We start from the raw sequence: 5,839 nt of genomic DNA on the forward strand, positions 1-5,839 counted from the left end.
AATTAACTTGTGAGCACTACCTGTTATAATGAGATCATCCACATATAAAGATATTAAAGCAACATGTCCTTTTTCATCTTTCTTAACATACAAGTTAGGATCATTTTTGCTTTTCACAAACCCATTCTGAAGAAAGAAAGTGTCAATCTTTACATACCATGATCTTGGTGCCTGTTTCAAACCATACAATGCCTTTCTTAACCTACAAACCAGATGCTCCTGTCCCTGTTTGACAAACCCTTCAGGTTGAACCAAATAAATTTCTTCCTGTAAATCACCATTTAGAAAAGCAGATTTGACATCCATTTGATGTATATTCCAATTATGTTTTGTGGCTCAGGAAATCAGTAATCTAATTGTATTCAACTTAGCTACTGGTGCAAAAGTGTCTTCATAATCAATGCCCTCCTGTTGAGCATATCCTTTTGCTACTAATCTTGCCTTAAATTTATCAATTGTACCATCTGCTTTAAATTTTGTTTTATACAACCATTTGCTTCCAATTGGAACTTTATTTTCAGGAAGTTCCACTAATTCCCATGTTTGATTTTTCATAATAGAAGCATACTCATCATTCATAGCATTAATCCATGGTTCATGTTGTTTAGCCTGCTCATAATCAATTGGTTCTTCAACATTCATTATATTAGACATTAAGGCATAGTCTCTATACCTTTCAGGAAGCCGAGTCTGTCGGGACGACCTTCTTGGTGTGGGTGTTTCATCCATGATCCGTCGGCTTTGAGGTGTATCACCCCCTTGTGATAACTCACTGCTGCTAGATGTGCTCGTACTGCTGCTATCATCCTGATCCTGTACCTGTACCTGGACCTGTTCCTGTTCCTGCTTAATCAAAGTATCAAGCTTGATATGTGCATCATTAGAAATATGCCATGTATCATCCTTTGTATTACTTTTATCAGTCTGCTCATGAAACAATACATCACGACTTGCAAATAGTTTATGGGAACTTGGATCAAACAATTTATAGGCTTTCTGATCCGTACAATATCCAATGAAAATACACTTGATGGACTTGGCATCAAGTTTTCTTCTGTTAGCTTCAGGAATATGAGCAAAAGCAGTACATCCAAAGACTTTGAAATGACTCACATCAGGTTTATAACCATAAAGAACCTCAAAAGGAGTTTGAAAAACTAATTTTTTAGTGGGACATCGATTCTTCAGATAAACAGCAGTGTTAATGGCTTCTGCCCAGAAACCATTAGAGATGTTCTTACCTTGCAGCATACTATGAGCAGATTCCACCAAGGTACTATTCCATCGCTTAGCAACACCATTTTGCTGAGGGGTATGTGGCACTGTGAACTGTTGTTGAATTCCATTAGATTTACAATAGGTGTTAAATGCTTTTGATTTATACTCACCCCCTTGATCAGATCTGAGTATTTTAATGCACTTTCCTGTTTGTTTTTCAACCATATTTCGAAACTCTTTAAAATACTCAAATATATCACTTTTCCTCCTAATGAAATAGACCCAGGTATCTCTAGATCTATCATCAATAAAAATAACAAAGTATGTAGCACCACCAAGGGACCTAGTTTGCATAGGGCCACATACATCAGTGTGAATTAATTCAAGTATATCATACTTTCGTTTCTCAGTATGAACAGGAAACTCTTCTCTATGCTGCTTACCAAGTGCACAAGCTTCACATGGTAAATGTTCACACTTCATAACAGGAAGACCTTCAACCATTGATTTCCTTTGTAACAACGATAAATCATTGTAATTTAGGTGCCCATACCTGTGATGCCATAATTCTGCTGTCGATGTCTCTTGGGATGTCAATGCAACATGGCGCTTGACTGTCACATCCAATCTGTATAATCCTCCAACCCTGGTACCTGTAGAAACAACCTTGTAGTGGTCGTGAACATCTTTCACTATACACCCCAATTTACCAAATTCTACTTTTAAATGATTATCAGTGATAGCGGAAACAGATAGCAAATTCTTTTTAAGAGCAGGTACATACATCACATTATGAATCTGTCGCATTTGTCCATTAGGTAAGTACACATTTACTATGCCATAGCCTTGAACTTTTAGTGACCTATCATCTCCTAGGTAAATGTGTGTACCATCAGATTTCTCATAATATTTATCATACCATTCTTTATTACAAGTCATGTGTGTCGATGCACCAGAATCTATAAACCAAGTATTCTCATCATCAGTTTCAGCAGACAATGCAGCATCAGAAAGAAATAACTTAAGATTTTTAAATCCATCATTCACTGAGGTGTCTTTGTTTGTGTAATTTCCATTATGCCTGCTATGTCTTTGATTTGATTCATTATTCTTTCTCCTATAGCAATCTTTTGCCAGATGTCCAGGTTTTCCACAATAATGACATACAATGTTCCTTTTAACATAAGAATCAGGAGGTGCCATACCTTTCTGCTTTGCTTGAAAACGGCCTCTGTTTCTGTCCCATGGTCTCCCTCGGAATGATTTTTGGCCTCTTGCAGTCAAAGCCAAATCAGAACCATTTGACTCCAGTTCAAAAGTTTTCATGCGCTCTTCTTCTTGAAGAAGAATTCCAGCCAATTCTTCAAATGTAGGGGGTGTCGGTCTAGCTGAGAGAGCTGAAATAAAGACTTTATAGTCTGGGACTAACCCCTTTAAAGTAACAGTTACCAAGTCTGTACTAGAAACCTTTTCACCAATATCACCAAGCTTATCACTAAAGTCTTTAATTCGGGAAACAAAGTTACTAATGCTTTCATTGGCATCCATTTTGATAGATAGCAGCTTTGTTTTTAAAAATAAAATACGGTTTGCATTAGAAGTTTCATACAAACCTTTGAGAGTGTCCCATGTCGCCTTTGAAGTTTCACAGTCCCGAATGTGAGGAATAATATTGTCCTTCACTGACATGCGTAGCAGCACCCTTGCTTTTATTTAACGCTTCTCCCAATCTTGAGTGTTAGTAGGAGGTTGAGGCTTGGTCTCGTCACCCTTGACAATTGGCCAGAGATTGGTTATGAGTGGTTGAACAGAATAGTTATTTATGAGTGGTTGAACAGAATAATTAGTTATGAGTGGTTGAACAGAATTGAGTTTCCTATATAAGTGTGATGTAATTGAGTAAATTAATTGAGGAAGTCATGTGAGCTTTGTCTCACGTTTTGCTGGTGTTTCTACATGTGTGAGTTTTCTGTTGTAATTTGTAATTTGGTATCAGAGCCAGAGCTCTTTTGTTTGCGCCTCTCTTCTCTTCGTGGGCAGGGAGTGACTCTGCCATTAGAGTGTGCGTGAAGAGACCTCAAGACGGCTGCGTGGAGTGCTGTGTGTCATTGCTGTGTGCAGTCCAGAACCGTCTGCGTGCTGCCAGAACAGTGCTGTCCAGAACCGTCCGCGTGCTGCCAGAACAGTGGAGTGCTGTGTGGAGTGCGTCGAGTCTGGAAGTGAAGAGCCAAACGGTGAAGAGCCAAGTCTGGAACGGTGAAGAGCCACAAACCCGTCAACGGATCTTGTCCAAAGTCTGGAACGGTGAAGAGCCACTTGTCACGATTAATTCTCCATGCTTTTCCATCAATAGATAATAAGTATAAATAGGTGAAATATATGCGGTAGCATTTGCTATAGTTCTTGCTGGTCAGCTTTTATATTCTAGTCGTTCTTGGTGCTTCGTGTCTCGTTTTCCGCGAAGTAAACTCGCTGTCATTGAGGTGTTATAAGTGCTGGAGATTCAGGCTGTCTTTGGCCGTTTTCTCCTCTTCCAGGATCTTTAGAGTTTTTTTTTAAATAGTGTGTGTAAGAAGCTTAATTGGAGGCTCCTCCTACCGTTGTTTTTTTTTTTAAATTGTGAGTTGAACAAATTCAGAAGTGAACGGGGCTGTGCAGTTTTATGTGAGTTGAACAAATTTATATTTGTTCTGGGTATTTTAAAACAAAAGGGAGCAAGTTTGTAAGTTTTGTTTGAAGTTTATTGAATTTGGTCATTGGTGGCGAAATGGCTAATCCTCTTGCAGATTCATATTTAAATGAGTCTTCAAAACTTGATGGAGAAAACTATGTAAATTGGAAATTTAAGATCATCACAGTACTGGAAGCATACAATCTCTGGCCGATTGTCAAGGGTGACGAGACCAAGCCTCAACCTCCTACTAACACTCAAGATTGGGAGAAGCGTGAAATAAAAGCAAGGGTGCTGCTACGCATGTCAGTGAAGGACAATATTATTCCTCACATTCGGGACTGTGAAACTTCAAAGGCGACATGGGACACTCTCAAAGGTTTGTATGAAACTTCTAATGCAAACCGTATTTTATTTTTAAAAACAAAGCTGCTATCTATCAAAATGGATGCCAATGAAAGCATTAGTAACTTTGTTTCCCGAATTAAAGACTTTAGTGATAAGCTTGGTGATATTGGTGAAAAGGTTTCTAGTACAGACTTGGTAACTGTTACTTTAAAGGGGTTAGTCCCAGACTATAAAGTCTTTATTTCAGCTCTCTCAGCTAGACCAACACCCCCTACATTTGAAGAATTGGCTGGAATTCTTCTTCAAGAAGAAGAGCGCATGAAAACTTTTGAACTGGAGTCAAATGGTTCTGATTTGGCTTTGACTGCAAGAGGCCAAAAATCATTCCGAGGGAGACCATGGGACAGAAACAGAGGCCGTTTTCAAGCAAAGCAGAAAGGTATGGCACCTCCTGATTCTTATGTTAAAAGGAACATTGTATGTCATTATTGTGGAAAACCTGGACATCTGGAAAAAGATTGCTATAGGAGAAAGAATAATGAATCAAATCAAAGACATAGCAGGCATAATGGAAATTACACAAACAAAGACACCTCAGTGAATGATGGATTTAAAAATCTTAAGTTATTTATTTCTGATGCTGCATTGTCTGCTGAAACTGATGATGAGAATACTTGGTTTATAGATTCTGGTGCATCGGCACACACGACTTGTAATAAAGAATGGTATGATAAATATTATGAGAAATCTGATGGTACACACATTTACCTAGGAGATGATAGGTCACTAAAAGTTCAAGGCTATGGCATAGTAAATGTGTACTTACCTAATGGACAAATGCGACAGATTCATAATGTGATGTATGTACCTGCTCTTAAAAAGAATTTGCTATCTGTTTCCGCTATCACTGATAATCATTTAAAAGTAGAATTTGGTAAATTGGGGTGTATAGTGAAAGATGTTCAGGACCACTACAAGGTTGTTTCTACAGGTACCAGGGTTGGAGGATTATACAGATTGGATGTGACAGTCAAGCGCCATGTTGCATTGACATCCCAAGAGACATCGACAGCAGAATTATGGCATCACAGGTATGGGCACCTAAATTACAATGATTTATCGTTGTTACAAAGGAAATCAATGGTTGAAGGTCTTCCTGTTATGAAGTGTGAACATTTACCATGTGAAGCTTGTGCACTTGGTAAGTAGCATAGAGAAGAGTTTCCTGTTCATACTGAGAAATGAAAGTATGATATACTTGAATTAATTCACACTGATGTATGTGGCCCTATGTAAACTAGGTCCCTTGGTGGTGCTACATACTTTGTTATTTTTATTGATGATAGATCTAGATATACCTAGGTCTATTTCATTAGGAGGAAAAGTGATATATTTGAGTATTTTAAAGAGTTTCGAAATATGGTTGAAAAACAAACAGGAAAGTGCATTAAAATACTCAGATCTGATCAAGGGGGTGAGTATAAATCAAAAGCATTTAACACCTATTGTAAATCTAATGGAATTCAACAACAGTTCACAGTGCCACATACCCCTCAACAAAATGGTGTTGTTGAGCGATGGAATAGAACCTTGGTGGAATCT

Source organism: Pinus tabuliformis, chromosome 6 (genome assembly GCF_031772625.1).
Source record: "Pinus tabuliformis cultivar Carrire ecotype Pingquan chromosome 6, CPIR1, whole genome shotgun sequence".
Taxonomy (NCBI): domain Eukaryota; kingdom Viridiplantae; phylum Streptophyta; class Pinopsida; order Pinales; family Pinaceae; genus Pinus; species Pinus tabuliformis.